Genomic DNA, 18,561 nt, shown 5'->3' on the forward strand with positions numbered 1-18,561 from the left:
AGGTTGCCTTGGCTGCGGAGGGCAGGAGGATGGCCGCCACCAGGGAGGGAGAGGTGTACCCCAAATACAACGTCAATAGGTTCTCCCCGACAGGAGACTTCTACATCTGGAAGGAAAACAAGTCTCCCCTCCTGTACATTTTGAACATAATAAATTAAAAGACCATTTGCAAACACCCATCCACCTCCCCCCAGCCCCCCACCCCCGGGAATGGCGCAGCCCCTTCTCCCCGTCTCCAGGCACTTCCAGAGAATGACCACCCACTGCTAAAGGCACACCAGCCAGGCTGCCTTTGGAAAAGAATGAAAGAAGAGTCCAACAGGACACCCTGCTGGTGACATAAATAAAAATAGAGATTGCTCACCACTCCCAGGTAGCTAGGCAAGCAGGTTCTACAAAGAGAAGCCCAAAGCCATCCTCGCACGCCCACCTGAACAGTGGACAGCTAGCAAGAGCGAGCTGTGTGATCTGGGTTGAAAACCCTCCAGCCGAGAAGTAACTTTTAACCTAACCAGACCAGGAACAGGAAGGGAGAGAGGTGAAAGAAATACCACATGGTCCTGTGAAGTTTTTGTTTCAAAAAATAAATAAATAAATAAGAAGGAGGAGGAGGAGGAGAAAAGAAGAAGAAAACCCAATCAATCTGAGACTCAATCCCCCCCTTAACTAAACTTCAAGATTAGGTAGGTAGCAGGGAACCTTCAGTGATTCAGACTCACTGAGACTTCACTACTTGCCAGCAACTAGAAGACTCAGAGAAGCAAGTCCAAGGTAGCCTGAGGTCAGCGAGCCCCACCTCCGATGTTACTGAGCACATAATGTGACTAAGCAGAAGGTACCCGGTGGCAGACATCTTAGGTCATCCCTGGAGTCTCACACCAGTGATTCTAAGGGCCAGTCCCGGGAACCACAGCCAGGACAAGAGAAGGTCAGTCACCTGTGGCTCCACTGGGGAGGGCCCACTCTTCCAACAGCAGGTCACTGGGCAGTGTTTAATCTCTACCAGAGCAATCAGGTTAGAACTGACCTCAGGGAAGTTGTCCTCCAGTACAACTGACAACTGCTAGCCGGGCTAGCCCCCCCCCCAACCGCTCTCACACTCTAGCTAGGCATCCCTTTACATGAAGTGGGCATAGCACATCATTTTCTCTCCAGCCCTTCTTCTGTATCCAAAAGGCAGGATGTGAGCCCAAGGTGATGATGTCCAAACCAGGTCATTCTTAAAACTCAGTGCCTCAGTGCCTCCTAGGCGTGTGCCATCACCGCCCGGCTAGGTCTTTGGTTTCTTACATTCACAAACCTGAGTTGCTTGTCTGTGGAAGTTCATGAGAACCCCCTGGGAAGACACTCCTAATCCTAATATCCTTAGGTGGTGTCCTATAACCTCTAATTCAGGCAGGAGATGTAAAAGGCACAACAAACAGATTATCGAGTATGATTTTGGGGGAGGGGGTGCGGAGGTTTTGAGACAGAGTTTCTCTGTGTAGCCCTGGCTGTCCTGGAACTCATTCTGTAGACCAGGCTGTCCTGGAACTCACAGAGAGCCTCAGCCTCCCGAGTGCTGGGATTAAAGGCGTACACCACTACCGTCTAGCAAATTGTATTTATTTATGTATTTTTTTAAAATCTATGAGTACTCTGTCTGCATGTATGCCTGCAGGCCAGAAGAGGGCATCAGATCCCATTCTAGATGGCTATGAGCCACCTTGTGGTTGCTGGGAATTGAACTCGGGACCTCTGTAAGAACAGCCACTGCTCTTAACCACTAAGCCATCTACTACTAAGCCATCTCTTTGGCCCCATGACTTGATTTCTTAATTTCCCTTTTCCATTACAGATGCTAAGAGATGTCAGATGGTCCTCTCCTAAAGAGAGGGGAGCCACAGGTCTGCCTGCTGTTGATTGAAAATGGACCCAACCGGACCTTTTGTTGTAAGCCAGAGAGAACCTGGTATGCCCTCTTCCAACTGTGATTCCAGAGTTCCCTGGCTCCGGGACAGGTATCCTTGACATTATCGTGCAGGGGCCAAATTACTTTAGGAATAGTCTCACGCTCAATTGTCCTCATGTGTTCTCCAAATATACCCTTATATCTTGGGTACCAAGAAATCTCAGGCAGGCCAAATCATTGAAACTATTGTCTCATACGGCTATTTGACAGCAGAATCCTACCTATGACCTAGAACTCACTTGGGAAGACATTTCTTTTCTGAATGGGAACTTGAGGAGAAGACCACTCTGTACCTCTTCTGAACACGGGCTGGTATACCAAAAGACCTATGTTCTAGAACAGTCAGCCCCAGTCAGTGTGGGCCTCAGTTCCTCCTTCATGGTTCTTAACAGAATAGCTGATAGTCTCCCTCAGAGCAGTGACAACTAAGTAGATACAAGGGACCCCTTGCTTAGGTGCAAAGACCTGAGGCAGCCTGGAAAGGTGGCCCTCTGGTCCAGTATACCTGCAACTAACTGCTTCTAGTAAAAAGGACACACAAGAGGTAGCCCAGGACAGCAGGGGAGGGGGGGGGGGGCAGGCAATTTCTCTTTCTTCTCCCTCCCTCTAGTACAAGGTATTTCTTGTTCCTCTCCAGTATACTCCACTGTACTCCCCGCAGGTTGGCTTGTTAAGGTCACACATGGCTGCCCATGAAGCGTTCTGACTTCTAAACCCACCACCTGCAGACTGTCTCAACATTCTGTTATCCAGTTTAAATTCTCGAGGAAATAATCTGACTGCCTCATGTATCCCTGTCCACACACACACACACACAAAAGAGAGGCAAGCATGTGGTCGAGTATACGATACCTGGGGAAAGGAGGGTAGATAACTTTGTTAAAGAGGAGCTTTAACACACACTCGGGAGACAGAGCCAGGCGGATCTCTGCGAGTTCAAGGCCAGCCTGGGCTACCAAGTGATTTCCAGGAAAAAGGTGCAAAGCTCCACAGAGAAACCCTGTCTCGAAAAACCAAAAAAAAAAAAGAGGAGCTCTCATAAGTATGGTTGGAGTTTGTCCTGCCAAGATGGAGGAAACATGAGGATTTGTTTGCCTGGAGAAGTCCTTAAGTATCACCTGGGAAACCACTCCTTACAAGTCCCAATATCCTTAGACAAGATCCTAGCATATACATCAAGAAAGCCCCCATAGCCGGGCGGCGGTGATGCACATCTGATCCCAGCATTCAGGAGGCAGAGGCAGCAGATCTCTGAGTTCGAGGCCAGCCTGGTCTACAGAGGGAGTTCCAGGACAGCCAGGCCTACATGGAGAGATCCTGCCTCAGGGGGAAAAAACAAAAAAGGAAAAAGCCCCCATTGAAGGATTGCAGGCAACCTCTACTCCAGTCAGGAGTCTTAAGGTGCAACAGATTTACCCAGCAGGACTTGATTGTCTTCAAAATGCCCTTGTTTGTTGAACAAATATTTACCGAGCATTGTGTTAAGGGCCAGGGGGCCAAAGTCTTGTTCCTCCAGGGTTTATATATTAGGAAATAGGTGTGGAAGCTGCATAACAAAGCTCATGGAATACCAGTGTGGGCATGGCCTTCACACACTGCCCTCAGAGCAAGAAAATGGCTAGGGGTTTTACAACCCAGAAGTTGCAGTATCAGAGAAATGGGATTCCAAAGATGAATGGGATGTTGGATACAGCATGAAGTTTTGGAGAGGGAAGAAGAACACAGAAAACCAGAAGCTGGCAGACAGCTCGGAAATCACGGTCACCGTGCATGCACACAGAAGGAGCTGAGAGCATGCTCCCTGTCACAGCCCCGGGTCCCATCCCCAGCACCAAAACCAAAGAGAATACAGACAACTTTGTAAAAATGTGTTTTACAGACTCGGGAAGAGGGCTGGGGAGATGGCTCAGCAGCTGGGGTACGTCTGCTCTTGCAGAAGACTGGGGTTCAGTTCCTAGCACCTCATCAGGCAGCACACAACTAACTGCCTGTAATTCTAGTTCCAGGGATCCAGCGCCCTCTTCCGGCCTCCATGGGCATCTGTCTGTACACATGATATACATGCATACGCTCAGCCATACACACACACACACACACACACACACACACACACACACACACGAAGGGCATAAGTCTTTTTTCTTTTAATTAGGGGGAAATACTAAGTTAGTGGTTCCCTCTGAGAACTAGTTATTTTTGGTTTGTGCTTCTTTTATACTTGCATTTTCTCTTTTCTAGAAGGAATACTCACTACATTTGTAGTGTTCTATGATTCCTAGCGGAGCAGTGCTACCTGTTATTTAAGTGTGCATCAGAATTACCCAGAGGGCTAATTAAAATGCTGCCAACTGCTTCCCCACACCCATAATTTCTGGTTCCAGAGGTCTAGGCTAGACCTGAGATGTTGCATACCTAAAAAGCACTCCAGGCCTAAGGACCGTACTTTTAGAGCCATATTGTGAGATTCACTGAATTCCTGAAGAATCTATAGGACTAGAGGGAGGGGGGAGAAAGTATTAAAGTTACCAAAAGATGACAAATGTTTGCCCTATGAGTATGAGAAGGGTACAGGTAAAGACAACCGCTTAGTCATATCTTGGCCATAACACATGAGTAGGCTGTTATGATTGAAAAAAAAAAAAAAAAAATCCCACTTTTTCCCTTCCGTAGAGAAGACAGAGACCCTCCTCAACTGGGAGGCCTGAAGTTCCTAGGTGAAGTGGAAGGCTTGGTCACCAACTTTCAACTTCTGTGCATTCCTTCATGTGTTTACCAGGCAGAAGCTCGAGGGTGGAGCCTGGGAAAGGCTGCTTAGTGTTTCTTCAGCAGGGAGTAGGCCAGGGTGCTAAGTTGAGGCAGAGGGTTGGGGTGAGAGACAAGGGAAAGTACAGGGGATGGGTGGAGTGAGATTCACTGGCTCAGGCTCCCCTGCCAACCCTGAGCCTATGAGGTCACCTGCTAGAGGCAAAATGGGAGTAGAAAACCTCTCAGCTCCTCTGTAACCATAAACAAAATGGTAAACCGATGGTCTAGAAACCAGGCTTAGTCAGCTCACTGAGCCGACGGGGATTCGATTTATAAGAGATCCCAGGAAAAATAAATGTGGCACCAGCCATAAAGGACAGGAGGAGACCAGGGGAGCATCATCTTATAGCTTTTTTTCTTTTATTATTTTGTTTTACATACATGGGTGTTATACCTGTACCTATGTCTTCGTATCACCCTGTGTGCTTGGTCCCTTTGGAGTCCCAAAGGCCGCCTTGGATCTCTTGGAGTTGTAGGTGGTTGTGAGCTGCCATGTGGGTGCTGAGAACCAAACCTGGGTGCTCTGCAAGAGCAGCCAGTGCTCCTAGCTACCGAGCCAGCTCTCCAGCTCACTTGCGAGCATATATGAAGCAATCATAACTATACAAACATACCAAGCCGAAAGCCAAGACCAGAACAGTACAGGCAAACAGACACACGGTAGGACTTACCAGCTAGATGACGCCAGGCAAGGGACAGAACGTCTTTCCCTCTATCTAGTTCCCTTATCTTAAAAAAGCAAGGAATGGAGCTGGGCGTGGTGGTACACACCTTTTATCCCAGCACTCAGGAGGCAGAGGCAGGTAGATCTCTGTGAGTTCAAGGCCAGCCTTATAAAGAGGTATAAAAAAAAAAAACATTTTTTTGGCTCATAATTTTGGAAGCTCCCATCAGTGGCCATGTTGTTTTGGGACTGTGGTGAGTTACACATCATGGTGAGGGTATGTGCTGGGACAAAGTTACCACCTCACGACTGGAAGCTAAAGAGAAAGTGGAAGGTCACAAGACCCAGCACTGCTCTTGAAGACATGCCTCCAATGATCCAGACCTCCCACTAGGCTCCACATTTTCAAGGTTCCACCTCCCTGTAATACGACCACCCTCAGGACCACGCTGTATCACATGAGCCTTTGGGGGATGCCCCGCATCCAATCTGTAGCAGCCTCTTATTGAGCTGTGAAGATGATTGAATGAATTAATATTTGTAAGGAATTTATAAAGGAATCCAGGTATGTAGTACAGGATTTTGGTTAAGTAAATAAATCAAAGGAAAGATTTAGTTTGCACGCTGACATATTTGCATAACAAATTATAGTTTGTATGCTGTACCACGGACTATAAAAGACAAAAGAAAAGAGTAAATATTTGCTATATAAAAAGAGGAAACTGGGTGTGATGGTGCATGCCTATAATCCCAGCACTCTAGAAGTGAAGGCAGAAAGATCAGGGGTTAAAGGTCATTCTGGACAACATGGGGGGAGGGGTTAAGGTTACACGAGCTTCTAACAAAGGGGGGGGGATATTTATATATGCAAAAATATACATATTGTATGTGAGCATACTTTTTTTTAATACCAGGTCTGGCATATAGCCTAGGCTGGCCTAAGATTCATGATCTTTCTGCCTCAGTCTCCCAAGGGCTGGGATTAGAGTTATGTACCACTACACCTGGTTCAATGTATTTAATTTGCAACTTAAAAAAAACCAAACTCATCCTAATCAAAGGGGCCAATTCACAAAAAAGGAAAAACAAAACTGTACCATCCCCATGAAGAGGCTCAACTTCAGTGGGGTCAAAGAAACACACATTATAGCAACTGTAATAGCTCATCTGTCAGACTGACTCACTTAAAAGTGTAAACAGGGGCGCATGTGTTGATGGGAAGGTGGCCTCAAACAACTCCATGGAGGAGCCACCTTAAAAAAAAAAAAAAAAAAAAGAATTAAAATGTGTTTGCTGAACCCTGCCATCGATCCTAGATGGCCAACTGATAGGGATGTCTCCTGGGTAATTCCATTCCACCAGACTTCCTGATCCCTGAGGCAATAAATTCCAGAACAGCAGGAGTCAGAGCTGTGCTACTGTGGGATGCAACATTTGTGCCAGGAGGTCTCCAGCAAAGGCTCCCCACAATGTATCTAAAAGTTTTCAAAGACATTGTTTAAAAAAATTACAAACACTGCCTAGTGGTGGTGATGCACACCTTTAATCCCATCAGAGGCAGGTGGTCCTCTGTGAGTTCCTGACTAGCCTGGTCTATAGAGCAGGTTCCAGGATGTAGCCAAGGCTATACAGAGAAACCCTGTCTTGAAAAACCAAAAAAGAAAAGAGAACTTGAAATTGTGGAAATAAGAGGCTGGAGACTATTGTTAAACCAGAAGCCAGCCCAGCCCCATGGCCACTTTGCCCCCTCCTATTTTCATTTTTCAGGTAGTTTTAAACACTTTTTAAAGGCCTTAATGAGTTTTACATTCTCATAGACTGTATAAAACAATTTACCAACAGTTCATAATGTAAGAGTTGAGGGGTGTAAATATATTGGCAAAGCTTTCCACAAAATTAAAGTATTTCGTGAGCCTTTCAATGGGGGCAAGGGATGGTAACAAAATAGTCCCATTTTAAAAGCCAGCACTAGAAGCCAATGGAATTGCTCTATATTATAAGCCTTATATTCTGAGATATGAAGTCTGGCACCCTCCAAGGCTCAGGTGAAGCCTGTTGAGTAGCAAACTTTCTCTGTGAAGACACAAGAGCTCCAAACACCTGTGCATTTGGGGTGTGTGTGTGGCGGGGGGGGGGGGGGGGGGGCAGGGGGGACGGGTAACACAAATCCTAAAAGGTAAAAGATTTTATTAATAAAAAACACGGGCCGGGCGGTGGTGGCGCATGCCTTTTTAATCCCAGCACTCAGGAGGCAGAGGCAGATGCAGAGGCAGGCGGATCTTTGTGAGTTCAAGGCCAGCATGGTCTACAGAGAGAGATCCAGGAAAGGCACAAAGCTACACAGAAAAACCCTGTCTCAAAAAACAAAACAAAACAAAAACACGAGATATTGGGCTAAACGCTGAAAGATCAGAGAAACAGAACAAGCCACAGCTAATCTCACCTCGCCAGTTCCTCAGCTGATCCTGTTTCCTCAGACTGGAAGCCTCTGAGTCCTCATCCGAATGGATCTCATCAGAACTGCTGCTAAAAGCTTAAAAAAGCTTAACAAGACCTCTAGTTCCTGGTCCTCATGTCATATACCATTCTACTTCCTGCCATCACTTCCTGGGATTAAAGGCATGAGTCACCAGGCCTGGCTGTTCCCAGTGTGGCTTTGAACTCACAGAGATCCAGACAGATCTCTGCCTCCTGAATGCTAGGATTAAAAGCGTGTTACCACTGCCTAAACCTATGTTTAATCTGTTCTCTGACACCCAGATAAGTTTATTGGGGTGCAAAATATATCCACGGGGGGGGGGGGTAACATCTAATTGCAGGACTCTTCTACACTTGTTGTTGTTACCAGAGATGAGATGTGTTACTCGCCTCCACCCCCCAAACCTAGGAAGCTCTACATGAGCTGAAGCACACCAAAGGAATAGGACAGTGGCTTCTCCTACCCTCCTGGGGACACTGCCAACCACTGAAAGCTTGCCCTGCAGGAGACTGTCAATCTTGAGGTTTGGGTCTACATTTATCTACTGTTCATTATCCTCTTTGTCAACACGATGCTATATAAAGTACCACAAACACTTGACCATTGTTCCTGGGGCAATGGTTAGGGGCCTGCAATCTCTGGTCTCAGTATTCCCATCAACACGTGGCCTCATTTGTGTTCCCATTTAAAGAAGCCCTAAGATTGACTGAGTAAGAGTTGATTAGCACCAAGCTCCAGGTTGAAGACTCCATGAGGCACACCTGACAGGAGCTTGGTCAGCACACTTCTCCGTATGACACATCACGGCCAGCTCACCCTCAGAAACTCCACACAGTACTTCAGCCCCTCTTGGGCACCATTTTAAACAGCAAAATCACCAAACATACAAAACATGCAAAAACTGTGATATTAGATAGACCACAAACAGTCACCTCATTTATCAGCTAGGGACAGGCACACTGGACAACTCAGGCTGTTCACTGTCACACATGTATCTGAGAATGACCATGAGCAAGCACACCCAACTATTAATTAATTCGGGGGTTACAAACACAGTCTGAGAAGTGGGTAAATTCACAAGTAGAGATTCTACCAATGACAACTGACTGTCTTCAACTAACGCTTGCGTAGCACCTAGCCAGTGCCAGATGGCAGCCTAAGGTTGCTATCTTTGGTACAGGAAATGTGCCTGTAGGTTCATGTGTGGAAGTATGGTCCCAGCTGGTGGCACTATTTTGAGGGTAGGTGGTAGAAACTTTAGGAATCAGGACACACCTTGTCTTTTTCCTCTTTCTTGTCTCACTCTACTTCCTGGCCACCAGGATGTTATAAGTTCTGCTCTGTAGCTAGACAAGCATGGACTGAAGCTTTCCAATTGTAAACCAAAGTAAAGCTTTCTTCCTCTTAAATTGTATTTTAAAGGCTGGGCAGTGGTGGCTGCCTTTGATTCCAGCACTTGGGAGGCAGAGCCAGGAGATCTCTGTGAATTCTAGGCCAGCCTGGTCTACAGACAGTAGTTTTAGTGCCAGGACAGGCACCAAAACTACTCAGAGAAACCCTGTCTCGAAAAACCTGTGTGTGCATAAATGTGTGTGTGTGTGTGTGTGTGTGTGTGTGTGTGTGTGTGTGTGTGTGTGTGTAATAAATCAGGAATTAATCACAGGGACAAAAAGTCTAGCCAATCCCAGCACTCGGGAGGCAGAGACAAGCAGATCTCTGAGAGTTCAAGGACAACCTGGACTACAAATCGAGTTTCAGGACAGCCAAGAAAGTTATACAGAGAAACCCTGTCTTGAGACGCCCCCCCAAAATTTTAGTCTCACATCAATCATATGAGGAGCTATATAAGTTCATTTTCTAAATGAAGTCCCAGAAAGGTTTGGCCACCTACCCAAGGTCACACAGCTCCTAAGTGATGTGTGGGAACCAATACAGACCTCAGAATTCTGAGGAATCTGAGATCCATCAGAGAAACCCAGACTACCTAGCTCGTTCTCAGTGACCTACCTAGGGGGCAGGGACATGAAGGGGACAGCAGCTATGAAGGAAGGCACAGAGAGAAAGCTGGTGATGAGAACACAAAGGAAGACCAATAAAGGGACTTTTCGAGACAGGGTTTCTCTGTAGCCCTGGCTGTCCTGGAACTGGCTTTGTAGACCAGGCTGGCTTTTAAATCACAGAGACATGCCTGTCTGGGAGTGCTGGGATTAAAGGCATGCACCATCACTAATAAGGGGACTTTTAATCAAAGAAGGCAGTACTTGCAAAACAAAAACAAATTGGGGGGAAAAAAAGGCTCCCCTGCTGAATCACAGTCACACACACTATACACACTTCACACACTACACACACTACACACACACACACACACACACACACACACACACATACACACACAAAAATCAACTAGGGACAGGAGAGATGGCTCAGTGGTTAAGAGCACTTGATGCTCTCACAGAGGATCCAGGTTCAGTTCCCAGCACCCAGGATAGCTCACAACTACCTGTCTCTCTAGTCGCAGGGGATCTGATGCCCCCTTCTGGCCTCTGTGGGCACCTGTATGCCCAAAGCGCAAATACATACGCTGAACCATACACACATGTACAATAAATAAATAAATCTTTTTTTAAGTAAATAAATAAACCAGATACCAAATGTCAAACAGACTGCAATTACTTTGACAGACAGATAAGACAGACCGCACGTGGCGCAGTGTACTCAGAAATTTCAATCACTTTCCTTGGCAAAAAGCAAACTCCACTCTAACCCTGTCTCTAGCCACTCATGTACTAACTCCACCAAGACAAGCAGCCTCATCGACCCTTGCGGGAGCCCGTTTTCGGGTTCCTCGTGGCTTTACCCAGCAGGTCCGCATAGAGGATGATTAGGACCACGGGCCTGAGTGCAGGTGTCTGAGATGGTCTGCACTTGGCTGTGCTGGGGGAGGAGGCCTTTTGCTCCACCCCTTGGCATTTTTATAAATACCCTGGGGCAGAGACAGTCGGGGCTCATTGGAATAGGTTCCAAGCCCTCTCCAGGCTGTCCTGTATTTTCTGTTTATCTCCACACTATAAATCCTTCTATCTAATATTTCCTGCTGCTCACACTCAAGGAAACTCTGGGGAACTGTGGAATTGGTGGGTAGACGCCGCCCCACAGACCTTCCCTCCTCTGGCATTCATGGGTGCCTTTGCGAGATTCTTCCTGGTGAGCACATGGTTTCAATGGTTCGCTCCCAAGCCTGGCCACCACCAAGACATGCCATGCCGTCTCCTGTCTTGCTTTTACAAAGGGATATGAGAGAAAGCAAAAACACTAAAGCAGGTGAAATTTCTCAGAAACAGCACCCAGCTTCAATTATTGGCAAACATATTTCCCCACAGTGCAAAGTTCCTTCCAGAGACCAGTGACTTCCCCAGATTGTTACGAAATCCAAACCTGCCGTCTCTGCTGCATGGTTAAGCTCACTAATACTGTCTGTTTTGAACCCTCTGTGTGCATGTGTGTGTCGGGGGAGGGGATCACATGTATATACATGCACTCGGAGATCAAAGGACAGTCTGTTCTGTATCAGACACCATTTTTTTGAGACAGGGTCTTTCACTAGCCTGCCAAGTAAGCTAAACTGGCTGGCCTGCAAGCCCTGGGGATTCTCCTGTCTCTACCTCCCCACCCCACTGGGGTTGTTAGCAGGTGCCACTACACCTGGCTTTAAAGGAGGTGGGTGGGAGTGGGGGTCCTGAGGATAACATTCGTGTCATCCTGAATGACGTATCTTCTTAGCTATTGTACGCCTCTAAGATTTTTTTTTTTTTTTTTTTTTTTTTGGTTTGTGGTGCTGGGATTTGCTCTTGGAGCCTAATGGATGCTGGGCAAGTGTTCTACCACTGCGCCACCCACAACCTTCCCTTTAATCTTGTGACTCGGTGCAAGCAAGAGGTGCCCATAAGCTGTGAGGAATGACAGCATGTGTGCACCTCACATCAGCAGGTGGAGGCTGGAAAGGAAGTAAGACACTCTGTGTGTGTGTGTGTGTGTGTGTGTGTGTGTGTGTGTGTGTGTGCATTCAACAGCACCTCACATCTCTGTCCTCAAAGCCACGTGCCTGTGACTGGTTTCAAAGATTTGCCCACCAAACAACTAGGCATCCTTTTTGAAGTTGGCATCCTTTCCAAAGAGGAACACACTGAGCATCCCTCCTGTGTGCCTCAACACAGTTCGGGGTCAGCTATCCAACGATATGGATCCTGGGAAGGGGTGCTGCCCATACTGCTCGTGGCAGTCACTAGTGCCCGTTTGGTCAGAGCAAATGTCAAAGAGTGTTCAGAACAGAGGTCTAGGCACTTGGCCAACAGGGGCCACCCAAGGACCAAGGTGTGCATATCAGTGTTCTGGAGTCAGGGTGGAGTGCAAGTCTGGGAGTAAGTGGACACCAGAGCTCATGGATGCTGCCTAGACCAAGCTCAAATAGAGATAAATGGCCCTGTGATATTTGATTCAAAATCCCACCTACCACTGGCATGCATAGGCTTGCACACACGCCAATCTCCCAGGCATATCTCCAATGGCACAGGAAGGAGGCAGCCTCCATGGTTCATTTTCTCTTATCAATGTGTGCTGGGGAAGAAGCCATGGTCATTGTCATTCCTCCTGGACCTCTATGTTGCCTGGGATCTGTGTGTGTGTCTGTGTGTGTGTGTGTGAGTGTGTGTGAGTGTGTGTGTGTTTCCTCAGTCATGCCATGCCTTATTCTTTAGGATATGGTCTCTACTGATTCCTGGAGCTCACCCATTCAGCCTGGCTGGCAGGGTAATGAGCTCCAGGGATCTGCCTGCCGCCACCTCCCCAGCACTGGAATAACAGACATATGTTGCCTCACCCAACTTTTTATCTCAGCGCTGGAGATCCAAACTCAGGTCTTCACGCTTCCAAGCATTTTATGATTGATCCATCTCCTCAGCTCCTTGGCTGGGATCTGGAAAGGTTTTCTGGTCAACCCTTTGGTAGGAACAGTACAGGTTCAATTACCCCTGCTTATCAAACAAAGTCACTTTGCTGTGGACCAAGGTTCTTTATCCAGACCACCTTAGTATTCAGAATTGGAAAAATATAACCCCTGTCTCCCCAAACTCCAACCATAACCCCCTAAAATGTCTGCCAGGTAAGAGCCCAACTCAACCGCTACAAAACATTCCCATTTACTCTGCTTTTGAAGACCTCAACTATCACATCAAACACAAAGGGAATACTACACAGTAGTTGCTGAATAGACACACAGAGAGAGACAGAGAGAGAGACAGAGAGAGAGACAGAGAGAGAGAGAGGGTGCTAGCTTTCATCCATTTCAGTATCTGTAGCAGATACCACCAAAACATTTTTTTTAATTCCCCCAAAACTTCTCTTTGAGCCTTCAAGTACAGAAGGCCCTGAAATGTGAGAGTCCCTGGCCCAGCACAAGAGTAAGAGAAGCAAGGTTTCTTGAAACACAAAAGCCAGCACAGACCTGAAAGGGAACAGGCGGGCCCCCGACGACAAGGCATCCAACTGCCAAGCTGTCATTTTGCTCGGCGGCTGAACAGAAGGCTCCAGTAGTGACAACCACAAAACTCATTTAAAGTCTGAAAAGGTGACTAATGAGCTCATTCATGCTGGCTATAAATTATTCACTACAACACTGATCCCACTCAAGGCAAACAGTAGAGTAAACTTTAAACACAGACCCAGCCGGCCTTCCGACGTGCAGCAAGTTATGTCTGTAAGACTTTGCACAATGACAGGGGTACTTGTCCCTGTTGTCTACCGTCACATTAGTCTTCTGTTTACTTTTTTTTTTCTTTACTGCCTTTAATCAAGTTAAGCAGACACAGCTGTTACACATTTATTTCTCTGCTTTTTTTTTTTTCATTAGTTATTATGAGCAATCACGAAGCCCTAAAAATAACAGCAAATTATATTCTCTAGAAATTAAAGGCTGACCTTAAAATGAAACCCAGGTCTTCAGAAAGAATATTCATACGCACATGTTGGATATGTGACAGCCCCACACCAAGGGGGAACACAAGTGACTGCTCCACTCTTGGAGAGCTTTGCAAGTCCCTTCTAAATGTCCTTTGGTTCTGGAGCGAACGGGTTTGCCTGGAAACCTTCCGATACAGACCCTGCTTCCAGCGGTCATGTTTGGGTTAAGATTTTCATGAAGACATTATCATCTTAAGCAAATAGATGAAATGTCTGCTGGCTTTTTCCAGCACTGACAGATAGCAGGTTCCTTGCGAACTCACCCTAGTGCTACAGATTGCTTTCAGTTTCCTGTTTAACATTAAATAAAGAATTGTCGCTCTTCTGTTTTTACAAACTGCACTGTTTGCCATCACTGTTGCTACTAAAAGCATGATGACTGTGGCTAAGTGGCCCCCTTTTCTCTTTTGGTTTATCCGACTATCATTTTCAAGACACCGTCAGAGTTTAGACTTTCAGATCTGATTGATAGATTCATTTTTAAGTCCCCAAACAAGTACCTCCCATTAGAGCTTGGACAGATCTCTGAACATTGTGTATTTTTAAACTGCTTTGAATCCTTTGAAAAGGAGCCACAGGGAAGACTAGTATTCAGATACTCATCGAGATGGAAGCTCTAACTAATCAAAAGTGAAAGCAGCGAAGTTCGATGCTGGAGTGCTGGCTCACTGGGGGAGGAATGTCTGGGGCAGGCAGACCCCGGTCCACTTTCCTGGGCCCCGGCCATTCCCTGTGTCCATGGAAGGAAAACCTTTCATATTTCCAGTTTCTAGCATCAACTAAATGAACACTTTGTCTACTGTTTCTGTTGCCTGAGATGCAAAAAAAATTTTGTTTCAGAGAAAGGGTAGTCATGCAATATTGATGGCAGAGGCCATTGCCACCTACCAATAGCAATCTGTGGGTTTCATCATGTTTATCATAGTTTTCTATTCACGGTTCTGGATCCAGCAAGAATTATTCATTTTAGCTAGTCCCCCAACTCTGCCACCTCGCCCCAGAGTCCTGGAAGTTGCTTTGGGGTCTCTTTTCTCTAGTTTTTGGTCAATTTTACTTCTTAGAGAAGTTTGTTTGGTTTGGTTTGGGTTTTTTGAGACAGGGTCTCACTATGTAGCCCTGGCTGTCCTGAAATTCACTACATAGACCAGACTGGCCTCCAACTCACAGAGATCCACCTGCCTCTGCCTCTCCGGTGCTGGGATTAAAGGTGTACACTTACACAACTAGCTTCACAGAGCAGTTATTCATTCATATCAAAACTGAACATTAGTTCTATCCCCACATGTGTCCTACAGCATTAGGTTTTTGTTGTGGTTATTCTTTAAGTTTTGCATTCTTGTAAATTGGTTTTCTTCCATTACATTTATCAATTTAGGTTTGTGTGTGTGTGTGTGTGTGTGTGTGTGTGCGCGCGCGCGCGCGCACATGAGGACACGTGTGGAGGTCAGAAGGCAAAGTTGGTTCTCTTCCTCCACCACGTGGGTCCCAGGGATCAAACTCAGGTCATGGCAACTGGCAGCAAGCACCTTTATCGGATGAGCTATCTTGTTGGCCTGCAGTGTAAGGTTTTTGAAAATCTAACATCACATTGCAAAAAGCCAATTCCGACCAAATAAATGGAAAGGTCTGAAGAGAGTCCTGCTGGAGGGTCAGCTGCTCCACAGCGCTCCTCCGACTCTTTCTGCTGCTTCTTTGCAGAAGGGTGTGGACAAAAAACGCTCCTTTGAAAGTGAGCCTCCATCTCTGTGAGTTCGAGGCCAGCCTGGGCTACAGAGTGAGTTCCAGGAAAAGGGCAAGAGCTACACAGAGAAACAACCCTGTCTCAAAAAACCAAAAAGAAAGTGAGCCTCACGTTCTGTCCCTCCTGGCAGTGTGTCTGACAGACACAGTCCACCTTTGTCATTATTGGTGAGAAACCTGGCATGTCCGAAGACTGTCTGAATACCACCCTGCTCCCAGTTTCCCTGGGGTGAACCACAAAGGATGTCAATTTTGCCTGAAGACATTCAGCGCTTCAGAACAACAGCAGTCAAAACAATGGGGAGCAAGTCCTCAAGGACGCCATCCAAGGAACTGAGAGCAGAGCTCGCTGTCACCACACAGCTCTCTGGTGTTCCCTGCAGGCCAGGCACCGAGCCAGGAGCCCTCCATGCATTATTTATTTCATCTTTTACTGCCTATCTTTCACAAGGAAGGCGCTGCCATCCTTGTGGACAGAGGACGGACACCAAGGCTAAAGAAAAGTCAAGTGACTTATAGGTAGGGAGGGGTAGGAAGAAAAAGTTAAGACCCTGGACTAGAGAGATGGCTCAGCAGTTAAGAGCACCCGGCTGCTCTTCCAAAGGACCTGGGTTTGAATCCCAGCACTCACATGGCAGCTCACAACCATCTTTAACTTCAGTTCCGAGGGATCCAATGCTTTCTTCTAGCCTCCGTGGGCACTTGTGTGGCCATGTGATACACGCAGGCAAAATACATAAAATAAAAATAAATGTGGATCCACGTTAGAAGTTGTGGTGTGCTGTGAACTGATGGGAATCTAGGGACAGAGCTTCGTGGGGCATCCTTGGGTTACTGGGGGCCCCCTCCTGGGGAAGGGATTAATGTCATTTTCCATTGACTCCTGGATCTCTTGTGTAATCTTAGTGTTTAGGAGGCTGAGGTAGGAGAATTGCATTGAGTCTGAGGGACTATAGAGACGCTGTCTCAACACATCTCACACACACACACACACACACACACACACCACACACCACCACCACCACCACCTCAAAACAAAAATATTAACTAATAACTAATGTTAGAAGAAAATGAAATCTACAAGCCCTGTGGGCAGGTGGGTGGGCCCAGCCCCACCATCAACTAACTACAAAGGCTCTGAGATTGCTAACCCTGACCCATCCAGATAGACTACTCAATACAGGAGCCAACAGATCTCTGCGGTTTGAAGTCTGAGATGGCTTTTCTGTTGCCTGTGACCAGAAGTACCTTTACAAACACCCATATAGAGTTAGTGGTTGATGGAGTTTCATTTCCTACCCACAGAAATTTCTAACACAACAAAACTGTTTAACAGAATTAAATTTAGGGGTTGGGGATTTAGCTCAGTGGTAGAGCACTTGCCTAGCAAGCACAAGGTCCTGGGTTCAGTCCTCAGCTATGGAAAAGAAAAAAAAAAAAAAAGAATTAAAATTAAAAAAAATATTGGACAGGTTTAATAACAAGACTTTGTAAGATTAAGAGGAAAGACCCAAATTGTAAACTTTACTGTGCACTTTTTTTTTTTTGGAGGGGGGGAGCAGAGGATCGAACCCAGGGCCTTGAGTTTGCTAGGCAAGTGTTCTACCACTGAGCTAAATCCCCAACCCCAATTTACTGAGCACTTTTAAGGCCTGCTCTAAATACTAAAGCGAAGCCATGTCCATAAAGTCCTGTAGATACATGGTGAATTTGAGTGGGAAATTAATTGTAGGGAATCCATGTCTAACAAAGACAGTTGTGCATTTAACCAGAAGTGAGCACCACCCCTTACTACTGGAAGTGAGCTCCTTCTTGGGGTAAGGGAGGACACAATATCTCACATTGGCTTCCTGAAGCATGCAGTCTAAGACTAGCGATCAAGAAGAAATAACGACAGACATAATAGCTGTTTATTGAGTAGTTACTACATGACAGACACTGAGTTACACATTTTTATCTGTTTTATGTCATAGAAAGCTGAGAGCTTTCTGTGTTTAAAACAAGTCACTATCAAAAAAAAAAAATCTTAAAGTGCTGTTAAAGAAGAAATTTTGCCAAAATTGACAATGTTTCCTTAGAAACTTACATGGCATAATCCGTTATGAAGCTTAATGTTTTTCTAAGCTATTGTTCTAACAACAACAAAATAACCCAACCAACCACGTCAGGGCAATGAACAAGTAATCTTGCTAGTTCTCCATGCAGAAAACAGTATTCCAAAATCAGAGTCTATGAAGAAATGATTACAGAGTTCACGGGGCAGAAAGTGTTGGGAAAATGCAATGCCAAAGCACATGACGGAGCTGATTAGAAGTAACAGCCTGCTACTTTTCTAGGTTTGTTAATATTTCAATTGTCAGGCTTTTATGCATATTTTTGTGTGTGTGTGTTTTCTTTCATCATTTGAAATAAGTGCTCACCCTTCTACTTTGTTGTGGTTTTGTTTGTTTGTTGATATTGTTGGGGAGGGGGTTGGTGCTGTGCATACAACCTGAGGCTTGAGACACTCTACGAAGCCTCCTCCACTGCCCTACACCATTTTTATTGGTATTTTACACTCTTGATCTTTTTTGTTTGTTTGTTTGTTTGCTTTTATTTTGTATTGTTTTCTGAGACAGGGTATCTCTGTGTTGCCCTGGCTTTCCTGGAACTCACTCTGTAGACTAGGTGGCCTTGAACTCAGACATCTGCCTGCCTCCACCTCTCCGGTGCTGGGATTAAGGGCCTGTGCCTCCACCACCCAGTTTACACTTTTTTTTTGTTGTTGTTTTTCGAGACAGAGTTTTCTCTGTGTAGCTTTGCGCCTTTCCTGGGACTCGCTTTGGAGACCAGGCTGGCCTCGAACTCAGAGATCCACCTGGCTCTGCCTCCCGAGTGCTGGAATTAAAGGCGTGCGCCACCACC

General features: G+C 46.2%; 1 protein-coding gene across 3 annotated transcripts in view; it reads right to left on the minus strand.

The window, feature by feature from the left end:
- The window catches only part of Foxn3 (forkhead box N3), a 383,817-nt gene that overhangs the window by 208,770 nt on the left and 156,486 nt on the right, over positions 1-18,561 (minus strand). The window lies entirely within an intron of this gene.

The sequence above is a fragment of the Onychomys torridus genome, chromosome 14 (assembly GCF_903995425.1).
Source record: "Onychomys torridus chromosome 14, mOncTor1.1, whole genome shotgun sequence".
Taxonomy (NCBI): domain Eukaryota; kingdom Metazoa; phylum Chordata; class Mammalia; order Rodentia; family Cricetidae; genus Onychomys; species Onychomys torridus.